Source organism: Canis aureus, chromosome 4 (assembly GCF_053574225.1).
Source record: "Canis aureus isolate CA01 chromosome 4, VMU_Caureus_v.1.0, whole genome shotgun sequence".
Taxonomy (NCBI): Eukaryota; Metazoa; Chordata; class Mammalia; order Carnivora; family Canidae; genus Canis; species Canis aureus.
This window is the reverse complement of record NC_135614.1, coordinates 47,198,065-47,221,248: the sequence shown is the minus strand read 5'-3', so window position 1 is coordinate 47,221,248 and position 23,184 is coordinate 47,198,065. Positions and strand designations below refer to the sequence as shown.

At 33.9% G+C, this 23,184-nt stretch overlaps 1 protein-coding gene across 4 annotated transcripts in view; it reads left to right on the top strand.

Annotated features, from left to right (window-relative positions):
- Positions 1-23,184, top strand: part of LOC144312683 (uncharacterized) — a 2,041,845-nt gene that overhangs the window by 1,641,878 nt on the left and 376,783 nt on the right. For all 4 annotated transcript variants that reach the window (XR_013378226.1, XR_013378224.1, XR_013378221.1 and 1 more), the window contains one exon: positions 16,081-16,150. The gene's annotated coding sequence lies outside the window, so the exon portion shown is untranslated. The remainder of the gene's footprint in view (positions 1-16,080; positions 16,151-23,184) is intronic.

Sequence of the window (23,184 nt, the reverse complement as noted above, 5' to 3'; positions counted from 1 at the left end):
TTAGAAAAACAAAATAGATTATTACAATCAAATCATAACATATAGGCAATTTTTTACTAAAAATATAGGAAAGGAAAAATATATAGGAAATATGATCTTAAGTTAAAATACATTTCTTCCAAAGAGAACTAATTAGTTGTTTATTTCTGTTAGCAACTGTATTAGTTACCTATTTCTGCTTAACAAATTACCCCAAAGTCTAGAAGCTTACACATGGATATATTCTCTCCCAGTTTCTGAAGATTAGGAACCTTGATGTAGCTTAACTGGGAAACTCTGGCTCTAGGTCTTGACAAGGCTATAGTGGATGTGTCTGTTGTAGTTGCCATCATTTCAAAGCTCATTTGGAAGAAGATCTGATTCCAAACCACTCATGTAGGTATTGGCAAATCTGGGGTCCTGATGAGCTGTTGGCTGGAGGCTTTCCTCCATTAATTCTATTGGTGCCTTTACTTATCGTGGAACATAGCAGGGAAGCTAGTTTGCTCACTCAAAATGAGTGAGCAAAGAGAGGGGTGGCTAAATGGAAGCTAGAGTCTCTCATAATTTACTTTTGGAGGTGGCAGCCCAGTATTTTTTTTCTGGATCCTACTTATTTTTTTTAAAGATTTTTATTTATTTATTCATGGAAGACAGGGAGAGAGAGAGGCAGAGACACAGGCAGAGGGAGAAGCAGGCTCCATGCAGGGAGCCCCATGTGGGACTTGATCCTGAGACTCCAGGATCATGCCCCAGGCCGAAGTCAGGAGCTAAACCTCAGAGCCACCCAGAGATCCCCTGGATCCCACATATAAGAAGTGTGATACTAGGTGTTCCATCCCACATGCAAGGGGATGAATACCAGGAAGGAGGGATCTGTGAGCCACCTTAGAGGCTCCCTATCATAGGAAACTTTTAAATTTTCTTTCATGTTATATTGCACTTTATGTTGATGAATCTCTGTAATTAAGTAAAAGGAGAAAAATAAAGGAAAACTTTCTCAGAAGTAATACTGGACAATATATTCCCACATAAAAAAAGAAATTATTAGAATGACTTTTAAATTGATATAAGCAAAAGCTATGGGGTAAGAAACAGCAAGGTGAATTACTTGAGATCAATGATAACATACAAAGTCAGAGCAAATAGCACTGCAGAGGTGCTAGAGAACCTTATATACCATGCTGAGAAGTAGGGCTTATTTTGTAAAAAGTGTTTCAGAAGACATTGTGGGGAGTTCTTGATTTCTTATGATCTTTATTAGTATAATATTTGTGAAATTAATATCAAAGTTACTTTGATAACTATATTAATAAAGTCATTTGGGAAATGTACATATATTTGTTGCTCAATGGTTAGATTCCTGTAAAGAGTGAATCACTTGGGGATCCCTGGGTGGCTCAGCGCATTAGCGCCTGCCTTTGGCCCAGGGTGTGGTCCTGGGGTCCCCGGATCGAGTCCCACATTGGGCTCCCTGCATGGAGCCTGCTTCTCCCTCTGCCTGTGTCTCTGCCTCTCTCTCTCTCTCTCTCTCTCTCTCCCTCTGTGTCTCTCATGAATAAATAAACAAAATACTTTTTTTTTTTAAAGAGTGAATCACTTAAAATTAATTTTCTAATTACAAAATAAGAAAAAAATCAGAGCCCTTTTCTGAGTTTTTTTTAAAGCCAAGTATGTCTTTTAAACAGTATTTTATCTTAGTCTATCCCTATAAAGTGTTTAATGGAACTATTAAGCTTAGCCTTCTATCATTAAAATGGTTAATCTCCATTCTCTCCATTATGAAAATTATTGATATGAAATCTTGGTAATAATCAGTAAAGTCCCTTCCTCAGAAGGCATTGTCACATATTGCTTTGATGGTGATTTCATTAAGGAGCAACAGATATCAGTGAAGTATCACTCTTAAAAATGTCTGAGAAACTCTAGCTGGTTCCATTGGTGATTCTTTTTATGGCTTCTCCAATAACTCCATAAAATGCATGTGTGTACAACCTGAACACACGCACACACACACAAATGCATGTGCCCATACATAAAGGGAAACACAATTCCATAGAGAATAGCTTCAGAATATCTCAATACAGTACTCCTGGGAAGGTAGATCCTGGTCTGCAAATCACTTTATTGCATTTTGCTATAAATATGATCCTATCACCTTCAAACAGATGTCCTGGGGGGTACTTCTGCATGTGCTTCCAGTATGTGATATAAAAACATTTGGCAAGCAGTTTAAATATTAATCCAAGCTTATAAATGTTTCCACCTAAATTTTTAATGTTTTCATCATATAACTAGTTTACTTTGTTTCACATTTCGAGGGCACAAAAATAAGATAACATTTCTTTGTAAAATCCAGATTGTACGGTATGGTACCTTTCTCACAATTAAGGAAATATCATCCTCTCTGCTCTGGGATAACTTTGTTCTAAAATGATCAAGAACTCCTGGGATTATGCTAAATCCAAGTGGTCAGCATTCCTGGTTAAAAATATGAAAACTAGAAAATCCAATGTATCAACGAGCAGAGATCATGATGAGTAAGTTAAGGTAGAAGGGAGTAGGAGTCTAGACTAAAAGAGAGCATGTGCCAAGTCCCTCTTGCAGAAGGGACTATAACAGAGATAAGCAGCTGAGTGAGACTGAGCCTGAAAGAATAAGAGAAAGTATAACTGGAAATACAACAGGGAGATTCCTGAGTATTCGTAAAGGTATAGGAAGTGTTGTGATCACGTAGGGAGACTGTACAGAGATAAAAAGAAGTATAACTCAGAATTGACCTAAAACGTCCTCACCTACAGTCTGGGTAGAAGTTAATCTTGCAAATGATAAGAAGCAACCAGACAGATTATCGGCAAACACAATGTTCCAGGGAATATAGTGTTTCCAGAAAAAGGAATTGATTAACAGTGCTTAATGCTGTGGAAGCAACCAGAGACTTTAATAATAGAAAGCTGGAAATTGTCAGTGACTAATGAAATATGTTTTTGCAGAATAGAGGCAGAAGCTAAAATGGAATGAGTTTAGGAGAAAGCGAAGAGTGAATAAATGGAGGCAGAAATAAAGACGGTTCTCCCTAGAAGCTGGCATACTACATGGGGGAAATAGATTGGTTGTAGCTAATAGCACTTGCCTGGTTGAATAAAGGTAGTTTTAAAAATGTGGATGGTTTGGCTGTTTATTAAAAAAAGAAATAAACAATAATTCTGCTCCTAAGTATATACCCTAAAGAATTGAAAACTGGTACTCACACAAATTTCTATACATGCATGTTCATAGAAGCACTGTTCACAATAGCCAAAAGATGAAAATAGTCCAAATATCCATCAATATATGAATAAACAAATGTTGATAGATATGGTGGATTATTTTTCAGCCATTAAAACTGATGAAAAACTGATATGTACTACAACATGAATGAGCCTCTAGAACATATAATAAGTAAAAGAAACCAGACTCAAAGGATTACACATTTTATGGTTTTTTCTATAGGAAATATCTAGAATAGGTAAATTCATAGAGACAAAATGCAAATTGGTGATTACCATGGACTGTGGAGAGAGAGAATGAGGAACAGATCATTATAGGTATAGGGTTTCCTTTTAGGGTTTTGAAAATATTTTAGAACTCAACAGAATTTGGAGCTGGATAGTTTGTGATTGCTCAGCATCATGAATGCACTAAATACTACTGAATTGTTCATTTTAAAATGGTAAATTTTATATTATATGACTTTCACCTCGATTTTTAAAAATAAAACTAATCAATGATAAAGATCTAACAGCAGGAAAAAATGAAGTATGCAAGAAAGAGAAGAGATATCAAAGTACAATATTCCTCAGAAGTCAGACGGGAGTTGGAAGGAAAGCAGAGATAACTTTATTTCTGTAATTATCTGTATTTTTTGAAATTCCATTTTAGGATATCAGTGTACAGAATTTAAAAATTGCAAAGTAAATAAATATAAGAGACATAAATATTTGAATGCACTCGTTTTCACATTTTCCAGAGAGCTTGTATATATTTCAGAAAAGTTTCATTTCACTTTGAGTCTTTCTAAGAGCTAGAGCTATTAACTTTTGTCCAGGTTTGAATCCTGACTCTGCCATTAGGTGTACCAGTTTGGGCAAGCAATATAATATCACTTTGCCTCAGTTTCTCTATCTGAAAATACATATGATAAACATGTACTTCAGAGTGTTACTTTGAAGAATAAATTAAATAATACTTGTAAGGGTTTAGGGAAATGCCTGGCACATATTAAATGCTCAATAAAATTAGATATTTTTAATAATCATTCACAGATGAAAGCAATGTTATTAACCCTTCATACTTAAAATCTGTGTTAACATCACTTTTCCTAAAGTTGTTCTTTGTACTATACTAAGCATTTTATGCTATGTCCAGCACCCCTTGAGAATCAGGTAGGAAAAAAGGTATTTGTCTTTTGTGTCAGAGTTATAGAAAACTTGTTGTCTAAGTAGAAATTTACTTCAGTCTCATTGGTACTATCTTCTGAATCCAGCTAACAACTAAACATAAAGAGAATCTAAAGCTATTATGAGATGCTATATATTAAAAATAATATGCTGATTTATTTTCTGTGGAACATTAAACACTCAAATAATACAAGTAATCAATATATTACTTTAATAACAAAAAATCAAGTTTCAAATGTTCGTAATTTTCTGTCAATCTTGACAGAAGCATTGAAATCTTTTTCTCTAGTAAACTTCAGGTGAATTAAGATGCATTTTGGTTTTTGTTTGTTGTAATTGAAAAAAATCTATTACGAGTTTGGTTTCCTGGGGATAAGAAAGTCCATCAGAATAAGTAGATTAATCTAAAAGAAAGGGAAAGATTGAGATAGAGAATTTATTCTTTCAGTGTGCATTGGCTTTTGATTAGTCAGTGCTAGAAGCTGTCATGAGAAAAAGAGTTCAAATTGTAGTAGAATATGTATTTGCATCAACTTTTCATTGAGCCAGGATAAAGAAGCTTAATATTATAAATTTTTTAGCACAGTTCCATGATATGAACACATTTTACCCTTAAGAAAACTATAGAGGTAAGAACATAACCTCTTCATGGTTTGTTGTGATGGTTAAAAATATATATGTCTATATCTATCAATGTCTGGCACCTGATAAATATTGTTACTGTTAACTATTATTTTTGTATTACTTGCTTTTTTGAAAAATGTTGTTTACCAAGAAAGTGACACATGATTCAAGAGCAACTGTAGATTGATGAATATATTTTTTTTACTTTGAAAGGTAATGTGAGACACATGACCATGTAAAATCTTTCTCCATATAGAACAATTAAGGAAACCAAGTAGTTTTGATGGACTTCTATATTATAACTCAATTTAAAAGGAAACCAAAACCACATTTTTTTCATATATTCACAATCCCTTTTTGAGAATTATTTTAAATAGCATAAAATGTAAATTCTTTAATCTTCTTTTATATATTGGATGAACTACCTTGATCATTTATCAGGGAATATAATAAATCTGGACTGATGTCTAAGATTACTTTGGAAAAAAAAACTTACATGATTCCTAATTTTCAATATTATTTTCTTATTTACCTAGAGAATAGGGATTTTATTTAACAACATACAAATTTGTCAATTATAAGTCAATATTTGATCTAGCAATCTTAGGGTTAGGAATTTACCAATACACAAGGTGTTCATATTTAAACACAAATGCATAAGATGTCCATTGCAATATTTTTAATAATGAATACTGAAAACAACTGAAATGTTCACCAGTAGAGATTGATTATACCAATTCTGGTTCCTTTGTACAATAAAGGACTACTCAGAAATTAAAATAAATATGATAGACATTAATGTATTAACATAGAAGTCATTATAAGTTATATTATTTTTTAAATGTCTATAGATTAGTTCATTAGGTCACACACAAGTATGTGTATGTACACATATAGTGGAAGCTTTTGAAATATAGCTTTATTGGCAAGGTTTTGGGTTAAGAGCTAGGGGCTTTCACATTATATTTGGGACCTTCTGATAAATCTAATAATATCTGGTTCTAGTAATGTCAACAACTATATCTGGTTGATGCTATGATGGGTCATTTTCACTTTATTCTGTACTTCCCTGTATTTGAAATTAATAATACTTTCTAATTTAAGGTAACATATTGAATATCCTGATAAAATAATACATTTTCCTTAGTTCATCTATATCATTGTGTACTCTTCTTTTTAAATCAATTGTAATTATGTACTTATTTATATTCTCCTTTAAACTATGAGTTTTTGAGAGCTCTGAGAATTAGCATAGCACCTGATATGAAAGGTAGATATTTAACAAATACTGCTTATATGATCCAAAATATACATTTAGAACATAGATTTCAAAATAAAATAGACATGGATTTAAATTTTGATTTTTCCAATATTTAGCTGATAGTTATGGGTATGTTTCATGACTACTGAATTGCAATGAAAATAAACAAGAAAACAATCATTCTTTATCATATAGAACTTTATTAATGATTACATGATACACCATTTTTAAAAAGAATGCTACTGTGATTGTCATATAGTAAGCCTTGAATAAAAATAAGATCTCTTTGTTATTTTCCTTTTTCTACTAGTCATTTAATAATCCTCTATAAGCCATCAGGTTCTCCTTGCAAACATTTTAACACATTTATTTTTTTATATCTAAGTCATTTCCTGTTGGAATGAAATAGAAGTTTAAAACTCCAAAGGTAAGTTGACAGAAGATGTGGAAAATGTTCTCCCATCTATATGCAGTAGGGAGTGGCTATGGGACATTAATTTTTGGAAGATATTTTTTATCAAACATTTTTATCATTAATCATGTATATAAATATATACTTAAGCAGAAAAAAATATGATATATCAACTTTGCTTCCAGAGGAGATCCAAGCAATGGCAGGCAATATGAGTAATTTAGGAGACAGTACAAAAAGCTTTAGGATAATATATAATTCAGTTATAGAGAGGCAAGTCATTGTTGTTAGTCTGAAAGAATTATAGTAATTTTTACTGCCACCATTTATTACTTTGGATTCCTCAAGGTGAAGGGTTAAGGGAACTGCTCTTCCAGAGACGTTGTTGTTGTTCATGAAAGTCGAGGTCAGCTTGTCTTTGTTTTATTTTTAATTATTCATTTGTTTTTAAGTTGAGTTCAGAATTTAAGCTTTAGCTACTAGCTAAATTTATTTTTTTCAATGTAGAATTAAATCATGAATTTAGATTAATAGCCTCTTTGTAATATTGTCATTGCCCAGTGGACTAATTACAAAACCACAAGCAGTAGGAAAGATAAGAAAATACAGTTACTCATTTTTTTTGGAATGTTGACATTTGGCATACAGCTCCAAAGTGGATGTTTACACAGTAGCTGTCGTTAATATCCTTTTCCAATAGGTTATATATTATTTCTGACTTGACTGTCTCATCCTATATACAGCATACTAAACAAACATCTGTTAACCTATGCATAATTAAACATATTTCACAAGGCATTTTAGATATTGTAAACATTTCCATTCACTCATTTGCAGGGAATTGTGCCACTGTTTGTTATTGGATTTGAGGAGGTCATCTGATCATAATGAAGTTCAATGAAATCTGAAGACTGGTTAGAAAAGGCTTAACCATAACCACTTGCTATCTATTGAAATATGTAGGGAAGCACAGATTGTATCATCCTGAAATTGTCACACATGGTGCAACTCCATTTGCTAACAGTCACAGAGGGTGATACTTAGCATTTGAAACTCTACCATAGTATTAAACTCATTACATGAAGTGATAATATCTAGTACAGGATTTTTAAAAAATGTCTCATTGTTGGTTGTGATTTTTATTAAAGTTATCTAATTTTGATTTTTCAATGTAATAGTTTACTTCTTTTTTTTAGATCTGTGTTCTATGAATCACATATAATAATTTTAGTCATTACTGTTTCTGAGATCAGATCTTGTGTAGCTTGGAAAGCCCAAATGAAGCCAACAGGATAAAGTTTCACATAGGTGTGGTCTCATAGGCCTAGGAGGCTGGGAACTGGCTCCAAAATCAGAAAGACCCAAGTTAAAATCCGTATCTACTACCTCTGAGCTGAGTGGTTTGGAGAATATTAATTCACCATTGATTCATTCCATCAGTCCATCAATAACATTTATAGAGTGGTAACTTTGAGGCCAGCACCATTCTAGGCACTGGGGAAATAGCAATGGACCAAGCAAAATGTAAAGAAACAAACAACGCACAACAAATATTAAGTACAGTGAAACTCCAAAGGGAAAATCTAATCATGCAGGGTTAGCTGAAGCATGTCTAATACAGCTGGTGTCCAAGCTGAAGGCAAAGAATGAATTGGCACATTTGGAAGTAAGAGAACTCAGGGAACCCAGGGCAGGCTGCCAGACCAGGAGCTGTATGTGAGGGGTCCCACAGACTGACTTGTTCGTTTGAGGAATTGAAATGAAGCCTGATTGGTCTACATTGTGGTGGTGATAATATGGGGGTTGCGTGTTTGGAAAGGACAATTGTGGCTAGATTCTGAAGGGCTTTGAGAGGAATGTCAGGAATTTAGACATTTTTCCTAAGAACATTGCTTAACCCTTCTAAATGCTGGTCTATTCAGCTATAAATGAAGTTAATATTATCTAATCTTATAAGGTCTTTATAAAGATTATATGAGCTATATGTATATCATTTGCTTAGGAACAAGGTCTGGCACATTATAAATAATTTATCATAATAACTATGATTCATTTTGTTAAAGGCTATTCCTAGGTTTATTATTAAGTAAGTCAATTTGTGAGTAAGCACACGAGGGCATCAGGAGTAGCAGATCAGAGCTCACTGGGAGCCTATTTGCTAGTGAACAGTAGTAGCATAGGTAGATGCTTTCCAGGAGATATCAACTTCAAGAAGAAAGTAAGAAGCAAGCAGGCATCATGGCTCTAAATTGGTGGGGTCTACTGCAGTGATTCTCAAGCAGGAATGATCGTACTTCTCACAGGACATTTGGCAATGTCTGGAGATATTATTGCTTGCTACAACTGGGGGTAGTGGGTAGAGACCAGGAATGCTGCTGTCAGTGCACAAGATCGCCACCCATGGCAAAAACTGGCAATAGTGCTGAGTTTGGAAACCCCACAGTGTGCAGGCCAAAGTTGCAATACGGGCAACTGCTGGCAAAAGATGCCAATGGTGAGTTCCTGTCTTTAAAGCTCTTTATTACATGGTTGTCTCTCTTAAGTTTGCTTCCTTCTTTTATACTGGAATACAAAGTAAACATCATGTGGTGCATTAGTCATAGAGTTTGTTTATTCTCAAAGCTGCTGAAACATATATACCTTTTCTAACTAATCAGCTTAAGCAAACCTCTGCAGTGGGTGGTAATTGTAGCTGACAATAGCAATCATGTATTTCTGAAGTGGCTGTGGAGAAACATGAAGATTATATGGGAGTGTCAAATCTATGACTTAGGCGGGGAGGTGTCAAACATCTACAAACAATATTGCTAGAACATCCAAATTTAGCGAAACCATTTTTTAGAAGAATGTAAAGTTAGTGTAATATATAGAATCTGGAAAACATTAATGTAAGAAACTATTATCTAAACTAAACTCAAGGCTTATCAATACATGTTATTGATGGTGCTGTGAGACTCTATATACAATCTCCTGAATTTCTTTAGGGACTTCTATATTTGTTTTTATTGCAATACTACCTTAATTAGATATCAAGTAATAGTAGTGCCTGGGAGTGCTCATGGTTTAATTTGGGCTTTTTTTTTTTTTTTTTTGAGGTGGTCAGTGCTCATGTTTTAAAATTCCTAATTTCAATATTGAATAAGAACAAATGCTTCTGTGGTGTTTTATGTGTAAAATTTGGCAAGTTTATAGTATTAAAAATTATGTATACTAAATGTTAATTTACTTAAGTAGTCCAAATTTATTTTAAATATAAACATTTGAAATTAGTAAATACATTCTAATAATGTATGCAAAGTCAGTTATATGTATATTAATTTTTGTGTGAGTACATTTTAATTTTGAATGAAGCACTTCCTTAAGTGATAATTACTAGAATCTATTAAATTCAAACATTACTTTTCACAATGCATAAGTAACAAGACTCCCAGATAAAAAAGGTATTAGTATTTAACAAATTTCATAGGTCAAATGAAGTTAGGAAATATAACTTTTAAAATTTTAAAAACAATTACAGTTGACCCTTGAACAAAATCTGGGTTAGTGGTACCATCTCCCTAGGCAGCCAAAAATAACAGTATGGGGGGCCTGTGTGGCTCAGTTGGTTAAATATCTGCCTTCAACTCAGGTCATGATCGTGCAGTCTTGGGATCAAGCCCTAAGTCAAGCAGCCTCTCCACTCAACAGGAAGTCTGCTTGCCCCTTGTCTCTCTCCCTCTTCCCCTCCCTCTTCCTCTCTCTACCTTCTGCTTGTGCTGCTCTTTCTCAAACAAATAAGTAAAATATTTAAAAATATTCCTGTGTGATTTTGTCTTCACCAAAACTTAATTACTATGGCCCACTGTTAACCAGAAAGCTCACTGATAACATAGTTGGTTAACATATATTTTGTGTTGTATGTATTATATACTATATTCTTTCAATAAACTAAGCCAGAGAAAAGAAAATATGAAGAAAATCACAAGGAAGAAGAAATACATTTACAATACTATATTTATTGAAAAGAATCCAAGTATGAGTGGACTCACACAATTCAAACCTGTATCGTTCAAGGGTCAATGATATTACATTTTTAACCTTATAATTCAGAAGTAATAAAAACAATCAAATATCAAGATGGGGTAGCTGTATAAAAGCCACAAGATTTGGGGTATTATTTCAAAATACCAGTCTGATTAATGTCATTCCTCTATAGAACATCTTTTCATGATTTCTCACTACTTTTGGTTAAAACAAATGAGCAAACAAGCAAACAAATAATAATAATAATAATAACTCCCTAAGAGAACCTACTACCCAGTACAGTCTTTTTCTAGGTCTCTGGTCCCCCATAACACCAGATGCCTACTGCCACAGGACCTTTACATATGCTATTGCCTTTGCCTGAAAGTCTCATTCCAAGTAGTCCCTTATACTATGCTTATCAATCAGAGTAAGTCAAATCTCTAGATGATACATACTCAAGGAACCTTAATCTCTTTTTTTTTATATTCCGATGACTGATCATTTTCTATGTACTTATGTGATTTAATAGAGGGAGCAGAGAAGAATTGCAGCCATATTTCTAATGAATTTATCACAGATTTACAGGGTTTACCAGTCTTATTTCCCAGTCATTCCTTGTAATGACACATTTGTGGAAAAGATGAGGCCACAAGAGAAAAGAATAATAATTATAAATAAGATTCATATTTGTATAGGGCTTTATATTTTATTAAACCTATTTTAAGCCTTATTCTCATTTGATCCTTGCAATAATCCCATGAGGAATATAGGAAAGTTATTTAACAAACATATTTTAAACATCTATTATGATGCTGAGTGCTAGGGATACAAATACAAAAATAAGCAGCAATTTTACTCCCCTACCCTCAGGGAGATCCTTTTCTGAGAGGGGTGGGGAGGAAATACAAAAATAACTAACTATAATGGAGGGTAATTAGGACTATGTTTAATAATAAGAAAAGATTGTCATGTGAATGAAAACAGGAAATTGTTAATTCTGCCTGAAGAAAGAAGTGGGAAAAGCATTGCAAGCAGAGAAACAACTTGAATAAATAACACATGATAGATGGTTTGTGTTGCACAGAATTCAGAGATGTGGAGAAATACTAGTAGAAGACCCATCTTGGTGTCTTCTCCTATCTCTGTGTTGGCACCATTATTAGGCAGGCTCTCCTCTGTTAGCAACAAACAGTTCCAATCTCATATTTGTTCTCTCAACATTTCTAATAATTGTGTCAAAATTGTGTCTTACGGATTTCATTTGGGTAAATCAGACACTTTTCTCAGAGGTAGGCAATGTGTTGATTGTCCATATCTGATTAAAAATTCTACTTCAAAAGTCACATCTAGATTGAAGGTATCCAAACCATGTGCTTTAAACTAGTGGTTCTCAAATTTTAGCACACATTAGACTCCCCTGGAAGGCTTATTAATACAAAGATGCCAGCTAGCACTCCCCAGAGTGTGTTTGATTCAGCAGGTCAGGGTGGCAGTTATAATGAGTTTTTAAGTGATTCTGACACTGCTGATCTGGGAACACAATTTGAGAACTTTGAGACTTTTGAAGAATAGTTTCTCATGAAAAATCTGAGTGATGTTTCCTAAAGATACAGACTGGATTCCAAGCTAGCTAACACCACGGAATTAAATTCTGACTGTGCAAATTTGGGAAGTCTATGATAACTGCTCCCATTTCAGTCTTTTTCCTTTGTCCTTGACCCTTTTTACGTTAGCTGTTCAGTAGCCCCATGATTCTCTTCTGACTCCGAAAAGTTGCTTACCTTCAGGTACCAGAGCTTTACCGTTATAAATCAAAACATGTTCTTTTTTTCTTTTCCTCAGAAGAACCTGACCCAAAGATCTGATGGCAGCATAGCCATTAAAAGCACAGGACAGATCCAGAGTTCTTGGGTTAAGCACCTTGTTTTATCTTTTATCTGACTTTGGGCATGTTACTTAACATCTATGTACCTCAGTTTCTTCATATGTAAGATGTTGATAATAAATAATAGTATCTAATAATAATAACACTGTCTTAAGTTATTCTGAGGATTCAATGAGTTAATATATGTAAAGTGCTAAGAACAGCTCCTGACACATACTTAAGGAGTATATAAGCCTTAGCTCTTATTAAAATCGTCCATTGTCAGTGGCTTTAAATAATTAGACTTGATAGATTTTAGAAGAGAACGGGTACTGAAACACTGACAGAATTTAATCCCTTCCTTTAACAGTCAATATGCAACCCTACAGAGAATTAAATGATCTGGCCAAGGGTAAAGAGATGGTTATTGGGCTCAATACTCATGGTTCTTCTGCTATTGCTACTATACAATATAATTTTGACTTTTTTTCTAATGAAAAATGACTTCTCATGGAAAGAACAGGAATTTCAGAATTATAGGTTCCCAATCCGAATCATAGGTTGGGATTCCATTTTTCCATATTCTAACCAAAAAATTATGAGCAAATTAGACATTCTTTTGAGCTTCTATTTTCTTATTAAAATATTAAAAATGATTTGTGTGTTTGTGTGTGTCTGTGTGTGAGGGAGGGCTATATACAGATTTGTGTGTAAAGTGCTTACACACTGTGTGTGCTTAGGAAAATATCAGTTTCTTGGTAAATTTTCAAGTCCCTTCTTCTTTTCTGTTTCCTTACATAAACCTATTGCATCTAACATGAACCTTTGTTTGCTATGTTGAGAGGATGACTATGGTAGAAACTGTAGGTTGTACATAGATTATATGAATATGATGGGGAAAATATTCTACAAGAGGGTTTTCTTTTTCTTTTTCCTCTTTTTTACAAGAGGGTTTTCAATGCCCTACCAAGCACTTTTGTCAGTGACTATCCCCTTCAATTATCTATAGAACTATGAGAACAATTATTAATAGCTACCATTTATGGAATGCTTAAATATGCCTGGCATTGTGCTAAGTTCTGATATACATACAGTGATATACATATTCCCCATCAAATGCTAGGGATCTGGCACTACTGTTAGGCAAGTTTTGCAAGGGAAAGTATTTTTACTGAAGTCTGAATGTCTTCTAAGCCCTCATGCAACTTGGTTTATACCTAAATTACTAGGACTTTTGTGCCATGTGCCATGTAAGGGTTAAACACAAGGCAAATGTAAATGGTAGATCTTGATTGAAATGACTGACACCCTATTTTGCAAATGAATTTTAGTTTTTAGAGTGGCTTCATGTATGTTCATACTTCTTCATGGAGATGATTTGGGAAAGGTGAAATATATGCTCATTCTGAAGTCTGTGATATGGGGACACCTCTCTTCATATGGCCTATTCATTTTATGTACTGGCCTGTATCTGGTGAGGAAAATTGGCCCATGCTGTCCTTAGAACATGCTCTGTTTTCTTGCCTCTGACTTTGCTGAAAGATTTTCTCCTCTGAGTAGCTTTATCCACCTTTTCCATTTGCCTAAATCTGATAAATTCTTCAGAATAGCTCAGTTGCCTTCCTTCATGAAGTCCTGCCCAGAATACACTTGATTAATCACTGATCTCAGAGTTCTAATTTGCAAAATGTCTTAAAAGTATTTAATGTACAATTAATACATGTATAAATTTGAAAAATGAAAGAGATAAAACAAATAAAAATAACTGCAATTTCACCAATAAGAAGTTATGCTTACAATTTGCATGCATGAATATGTGTACATGTGAAGTTACATATATATGTAAATATGTGTTTGAGAATTGTATAGGGATCTATTATTCTATATTTTGCTCATCTACTAAACATCATGCTATAAAAATGTTAAAATATAATTCATCTATACATGTTAAAATAGTATCTTCCATCCAAACATTTACATGAATTTCATTAGTCAGTTTTAAGTCCTCTATAAGGCATTCCAAATGACTATGTAACAAGACATAATTTGTTTTCTGTCTACTTATTTAATATAAGATCTTGAGCAAATTACTCATTCTGTTATTTTCATGGAAAAGTATTATCTTATAGAATTGTTTTGAGGACTAGGTAAAATAAAATAAGATGTGAAAACTCATTAATACAAGTTTTCAAAAATATTTATTGTTAGTGTTATTTTCATGATTATTATTTATTTATTCATTCAACATATGTCAGCTATGTATCCAGAAATACACTCGATCGATCTAACTTAACTTCTAGGGGCAGCCCAGGTGGCTCAGTGGTTAGCAACTGCCTTCAGCCCAGGGTGTGATCCTAGAGACCTGGGATCGAGTCCTACGTCGGGCTCCCTGCATGGAGCCTGCTTCTCCCTCTGCCTGTGTCTCTGCCTCTCTCTATCTCTCTGTCTCTCATGAATTCATGAATACATAAATAAAATCCATACAAAAAATCTGTTTAAGGTATTTTCATTAGATAACAGTACTTCCACAATTAACAGAGATATAATGGATAAGCATGTGGCAAATTAGAACAGCCAAGACTTTAGTCTTAAAAATGAGGTAGTGATACAAAAAAATTGCAGAGAACAAGATTTCCCATATTCAATGGAGATTTCATAACGAGCTATCCAAACTTGTAACCTGCAACCTCAGGAATTTTCTTTTATCTTCCAGATTCTATAGTAAAAAAGCAAAAACCAAAATAGCTCTGCCACATCCAGCCACTGTCAATTAATGCCTGGAACTGAATTAACTACGAGAAAACCAATTCAAGTAACAGGAGACTCACCAGCTGTCAGGCAGGGTTAGTCTCCTTGGAGGGACCACATACATATCTTGTTGCCAAGGAAAACAGCCTATAACATCATCTTTTTTCAGGGCACGGGTAAATTCCTGCTTCATCCATACAAAACCTTCAGACCTCCAAGAGGCCAGAGGGTACAGATTAAAATTCATGCCTAGCAGAAATAGCTTCCACCCTCCTCACTATACTCTTGTACACAATATTCAAAAGAGGATCCCAAGGACTAAGCTATTGTCTCAGCTCTGCATTTGAACTCCGTTCATGTACAAGCATAGAGCGGCTAGTGTTTTACAAAGGGCAGGGGTGGTTACATTGAAAGTACTTGGCATTATCAGAAATCCTTGTTTATATCCTTTTTATGGGAGCCACAAAATGTGTTTGCTACATTCTTTTTTACCTTAAGTCTTTGTTGTCAGGTTGGGAACACTGCTGAATTCTGTTAAACAATGGGGAGTGGGTTTTTACAAAACAACCGTGTGTGTGTGTGTGTGTGTGTGTGTGTGTGTGTGTGTGTTCCAAAGACCTGTAAAGCAAAGGAAACTATTAAGAGAAAATCTTAAAGCGAATCTGTGGCTTACCGGGCCCATCTGGGTCTTTACTGACTGTGTTCCACTGGTTTATTTGACTGGAAACACCTGTTGTTTTCTCTGCAGAGCTGTTGGGAAGAAAAGGTGTACAGCCGGAGCTTACTGATTAGAACATGTGGCTGGTGCATGAACCTTGGTAAGTCATAGTAAAGCAAGAGTGTAAATACTGGAGTATGCATTCTTTGTCAATTCCATGCTACTTTTGGAAATTTGTTGGCATTTCTTTTTGTACTTGGCACTATAGACTATTTTAATAATGTTTACACTCTTGTTCTGCTCCCTATCGCAACAAGCTGTTAAGAGAAGCCACATTTAAACAAGCATCCCTGCATCTTTTGCTGCTACTTGAAGAGGGTAGCAGGCTGTTCCTCAGAATAGTCTGTAAAAGATCTTCTCCAAATAAACTACTTTAATGCTAAGCAAAATGCCACATATGTAAAATAGGTAATGCCGGATTATGTAAAATGCTTTTTTTTAAGATGAGGGAAAAGGACTTAGCATCAAATAAATCTGTCAGCATGGTGAGTTATAGAAATAGTTTTAAAGTGTTTAATATTGCAATTACTATTTACTTCTTCAAATTAGCCTCCATTATCTTATGAACAGATCTTAAGAATGATTTACTTGACCATCCAGGAGCTTGTGGTCATATTATAAAAAGATGTTTAAAGAGTGTTCTAAGAATCTTCTGAAACCTAATTTAATCTTTGTATCAAACACTTTTACTTATTGCTTATCCCCTTCCAAACACTTCCACTATCCAAATTTCTCAAGGAATCCTTTTTCTACATTAGTGTTAATGCATTGGTACGCAGTAGGGAAATTAGCCTTGAGTTATATGTATCAAGAGAAACAACAAAGGGAATGTGCTTTGTTCTTAGCAAGCTTACTTAATCTCTCAGATATGTAAAGATGAATCAGAAAACAATATGAACCAGCTCATGTCCTTAACTGCAATCATAGAACGAATGTTGAACTAAAAATGTATTTTAGAGAGTACCCACTTTAGACCTTTCTTTTTCTTTTTGAGAAAAAAACAGGTTCAAAATGCTAAAACAATTAACCTAAGGCCCACAAGAAGGTATTTGGCAACATGTAAATAATCCAAACGGAACTTTGCACAATATAATTTTATGTTTATCAAAGGCCAATATTATCATTTAAGCCTCTCTAACAATTTCTAAAATATATGAATTTATTTTGGGAGGAAGCCGTACATTTAGACCTGTGTGGTGTCTATTTATAAGTCAATTTTCTTGGAATCTGCTTTTATATTTATGGTATTTACACATCTGTCTTCCATAATATTGCTATTTCTTAGAGTCTGTCTAGAGCTTTGACCATTCAATCAACATTCTATTTAGTAAGATATTGAATCCAAAGATGCACTGAAACAATCCCAATGAAAGACGCGCTTTAGGAACTAATGTCAGGCAGAAGCAGTTAAAATACTTGGCAACTGACTGAACTGCTATGCTTGCCATGTATGAATTTCCTAGAGATAAGGCAAATTGTGCTTTGGCAAGAGATTAGTACCTTTTTTTTTTTTTAAATCATTTCCTCTGTCTCTCTCACACACAGAGGTTTAAAAAAAAAAAAAATTAAAAGGCGACTGCTGTCCATGGTGCTAATTGAGAGCTTTACGGGAGAAAGGCACCTTGTACATAGCTAGCTTGTGAAAAACCCTTAACAGATACTGATTTTAATCACTATAATTTTGGCAGTGCCAAGCATATTTAGATACTAGATTCAACACCTACAGAGTCCTCTCCTAAGTCAAATGAGTTAAGGGTACCTGCAATCATTTAAATAGACACATTTGACTTTCATGTAATTTTTAGGGAAAAATAATGGCAAATGGACAAGTGTTGAGAGTTACTCTTTAAAAAGACAGACTTAGCCTCTAAGTTCACATGGTTTATTTTAGCAATTTCAGAGGCTGTGTACTCAACTTCTAGTGTGAATTGTGCTTTATACCATTCCATTTGACAATTAAAATGAAAAAAATGTGGAAAAAGCCATTGTTTGTTTTTTCTATAGTGCCATCAATGTGCACTGCACTGAATAATAGTCAGGGCATGACAAACAAAGGCTCTGCCCTGTGGAGCTTACAATCGAGCAGCATGATACAATACAGAACAATACAATTCAGAACAAGCATGTGGTGATTAACAAGCTTTCTAAGTGACATTCTTTGCAGAATAGGAGTTTTTTTTTTTTAAATAAATCAGTGGGTGAGGGGGTGGACATACATTAATTGAGAAGCGGTTTCATCTATAGGGACTTCAACAGAAGACACAAATCAGCCTTGGGTGAATAGACCAAGGAGGAAAGATTAGGAGGATGGTATGATCAGTAATTAAAGATTTCAGGGTAGAATATCTCTGCAGTGAATGAAGAACTGAGGAGCTCCTAGAAATAATCAGTATAGCCACATTATAAAGAAGAGAATAAGAACCAAGGTATTTAATAAAGAGTCCTTTTCTAGTATATCAGGAAAGAAGGTAGGTTTGAAAGCATCCATGGAGAGCACATAGGGATGGGAATGTGTGGTGTGTGCTTTATTTTTTTTTTAAGATTTTATTTATTTATTCATGAGAGACAGACAGAGAGAGAGAGAGAAAGAGAGGCAGAGACACAGGCAGAGGGAGACACAGGTTCCATGCAGGGAGCCTGATGTGGGATTCGATCCTGGGTCTCCAGGATCACATCCTGGGCCGAGGGCAGGCACTAAACCACTGAGCTACCCAGGGATCCCAGGTGTGTCCTTTAAAGTTAGAAATTTTACTTGAATCATACAGAAATTCTGGCAGGTATTTGATACATGAACTCTAAGTTGGTTATGGAAGAAGAAATGGTGCCAGATAGTTAGAATTGTATGTTGTGAAGTCATGAATCCATAGCAGTAGCTGTGTAGACTCAGCATATTCTGGAATGTAAATCCATTGTTCTGTGTGTACAATATTTCAGTAAGGTAGAACAACTATTGGAAGCAAGAAGGTATTTATTTCACCCCAATAGCAATGGCCAATATTCATTGAGTGCCTACTACAGCAAGGTACTATTCTCAACACACTTGTATTATCTCCTTTATTCCTCACAGCAGCCCTGTGAGGTAGGTAATATAATTGTTATAAAATCCCCTCCACAGATGGATAAATCAAGGCACAGAATAACTTCTGAAAATGGAGTCTGGCTTCAAAATCAATACTCTAAGCACTATGTATAAATTCCTTTCAAAATCCAGATTACCATTCTCAAGAAAAACTCTCTTTGAAGGAATCCTGTATTTTCATGAAGGTTAGGAAACACTGATCTCTTTTGTGCTTTTGTAATTCCATATATCATTTTCCCTATACAGTTTGCATTCTGCTCAAGACTACCTTATGAGTCAGTAGATTAAGATGAATGAGATGCTATTGTTTATGTGGAGTGCAATAGACTTAATATCTAAAATTCTAGATTAAATATTAAGAGACTGGAAAGAATATTATGAATCCTCTCAGCCCCCATGAAAGAATAGAGTTAAACGGGTAAATAGAACATGTAAATTTTGAGCCACTGGAAAGTATTTGCAAATGTCTTTTTGCTATACGTGCTTCATTGCAGGAGGCCCCAAGTGGCTTATGGCAGCCTTGGTTCACCAGTAGCACATCCAAATAGATTATAGCTAAAGTAAGAACTTAAATAGCTTTCCTATTGTTTATCCCATATGTAGCAGTATCAAAGTCATTTCTTGCTATGCAAAGATCCCTTATCTTTCTATTTTTTGTGACTTTGTCACATCCAAGCTATCTCTTTACTCCAGAAGACTTCATAAAATTCTTGAATGTGAATTATTTTAGGTGATATTTTATTTTAAAATACAGTGAGCCCTAGAGCACCTTTTGCTTCAGATAGGAGGAGATGAAAACCAACTGCTATAGGAAACTTCTGCTATGGGAATTATTGTGACAACCCTATTGAGACCACTAGTTTAAGAACATGAGAGCAAAATGTCAAAGACACTTAACTAGTTGCTTTTCTCACTAAATGTAAATTTGCATGATATCTTTGTTCCTTGAGCTTAAATAACAATTTTTCTTCAAATCTTCCCAACTTGTAACAAGTAGTTTACCAAATAAACAAATAAGAATGGAGAACACAATAAATTTTGTCAAAAACTCTATTTGCACAAGATTTTCTGAAACTCCTGAAATGATTTTCAGCAGCTGTGCTTTAACTTTTAACTATAATAATATAGGCTAGAGTCAATATGAGGGGGGGAAGACCCAATGTAATTTAAGGGCCCAAACATGTTTTCTTCAATGATACAGATTTAGACACAAAAGGCCTTGGATTATTTAACTTTATTCATGAGTACTATTACCAATTTTTAGTTGTTCCTTGATCTATTTTTTCATTCTCCATCCTGTTTATTAATTCTGTCTCATATGCTAAAAAAAAAAAAAAATTCACCAGATCTTTCGTAAATTAAACAGTAACAGTAAAACTACCATGTTTCATTCCAAATAACTGTGGGGTCTTTCACCTTTCAAAGGCTGCATTTCTTATTTACAGTGTGTCCCCTGGGCCCCTGAAATAGGAGTCTGTCATTCCACTCCACTGAAATATCTTTTTCAAAGATAATTAAGGATTCCGTTTTTTTGCCTTTTATTTTTTTCCAAACTGAGATATAATTTATTTCAGTGAAAGAGCAGAGAGTTCTAAATATTTTTAAAAAAGTGTGCACTACATAAACCATAGACCTTAGTAGATATGATAGTATATTTGCATCATTCTAGAACATTTCCCTTTCCGCCTTACAAATGTGATGAAAGAAATTGGAACGGTTATTCTCTCTGGGGGGATGGATAATGCATTCTGATTTCTTGTACCATAGATCGTTTTTTCCTGTTGTAGAACTTAAAATAAATGGAATCATACAGTGTGTACTCTTTTGTATCTGGTTTCATTCATGTGAATATATTTTGGAATTCATCAAAGTTGCAGCAGAAGTTCATTCTGTTTTACTACTAGGTGGTTTTTGTGAAATGAACAAACCTCAATTTATTAATCCATTCTCTTGTTTATGTATATTTGGATTGTTTCCAATTTGGGTGCATTATGAGTAAAGTTGTTAGGAGCATTCTTGCACATGTTTCTTTCTGAACATGTTTTCATTTCTCTTGAGTAATTGTCTAGAAACAGGAGTGCTGCTGAATCATAGGGTAGATATATGTTTGACTTTATGAGAAGCCTCCAATTTTCCAAATACATTAACTATTGTACATTCTTACGAGCAATGAATAAAAGTTCTAGTTACTCCATATACATACCAATATTTGGCATTTTCAGGCTTTGTAATTTTGACTCTTTTAGCACATAGTACAATATCTCCTTATGATTTTATTTTGCATTTTCATAATGACTAAGGATATTGAGCACCTTTTCTTGATTTTATTGTTCAATCAATCATGAAGTGTTTGTTCAAGTATTTTGTCCATTTTATTGAATTGATTATTATGATTAGTGTTACTATCATTTAGTGGTGGGCAACCCCTACCTCATAACATACACACAAATTAATCCACAATGAGTGTAACATCAAAGTTACCACAACTGCAAACTTTTAGAAGAAAACATACAGAAGTATCTTTACAACATAGGCAGAAATTTCTTAGAAGGGACAGAGAAAGAACTATCCATACAATAAAATACTGCCATATTAGATTTCATAAAAATTAAAAGCTTTTTGCTCATAAGTTACCTTTAGGAAAATGAATAGGCAAGCCACAGACCAAGAGAAAATATTCACAATGCATATATCTGACAAGTTCTTGTAGGAAGAATATATGAATGACTAATGATCTTTTAATTATTAAATATATGGACTTTTCATTTCTCTTATGGCTTATTTTTTCATTTCATTTGGTCTTCTTTGACCAGCCATTTCTTGAAAATTTATTCTTCTTAGTTGTTGGTGCTTTTCTTATTTGTTCATTTTTTAATTTTCATTAATTCATCTATTTTTATAATTTAACTGCTTCTTTTGGAATTTTCTTCTGATGTGTTATCCAAGATCTTTTTATTATTATAAATTCATGTTTTTAGAAAAAAAGAGCTAGTCTATTTTTTTTCCTCAGTGGTCTAAATTCTTGCTACTCACAGTATTATCTGTCAACTAGCAGCACCGGCATCTGTGAGCTCTTTAGACTTGCAGAACCTCAACACCTGACCCACTATATCAAAGCTGCAGTCTAACAAGATCCCCAGGTGATTCCTATATACATTTATTAAAGCTTGAGAAGAAGTAGTATTGTAACTTATACCTATGGTTTTAACTGTATCCTCTTCTGGTAATTCTTACATATTTAGTAAATGCCATTTTAATGTAGTCCAGATTTATATTTCAGTGTACTGAGTATCTTCAGATGTCTGATATTTAAGTAGGTGTGTAAAACACAATATGTTCAAAAACAAACTCATTATCTTTCCCTTCTTTTATTTCAATATCTCAGTTAATGAAGAGGTAGTCAAATAATTTTTATTTTAGAATACTAATTACTAAAGTAAAGTTTCTTAAGTAAAGAAATCTTACAAAAAACTAAAATGGTACCGCACTACTCAATTCTTAATTCTATATGGCTTTGAGGGTATAGGCTGAGTTATTAGGGAAGGAAAAGTAAAGAAGCAATGGAAAAAAAACAATAATAGTAAAAACAATAAAAAATAAATAAATGAGGATAACATATTAATTCCCTAAAAGAAAGACAGTTATTTATGTTCTTTCATCCTAAATACTTTTTGATTTCAAAACTGAAACACCTTTTCCTTCATGTAACCAATTCAGCAATTCATTTATAGGAGAGGAATATAAAATGCTATGAATTTTGCATATGTTATATGATTTCAGAACATCAACAATATTTTTATCCTGTCAAAAATGTCCATCAACAAAAACAAATAATAAAAGTTATGTTTTTATTCAGTTATTCCCAGTAACCAAGAAAGCAAGCTGTTAGACTAAAATGAGGAGGAAATGCAAAGAATTTGATTTATATTATATAAAGACCAAAAATGACTATTGAATTACCGGTATTGAATTACACATATCCCATAGGTACTGAGTCCAATGACAGTTAAATTTTTAGTGAAAATACTTCATTTCATCTCATATGTCAGAACATC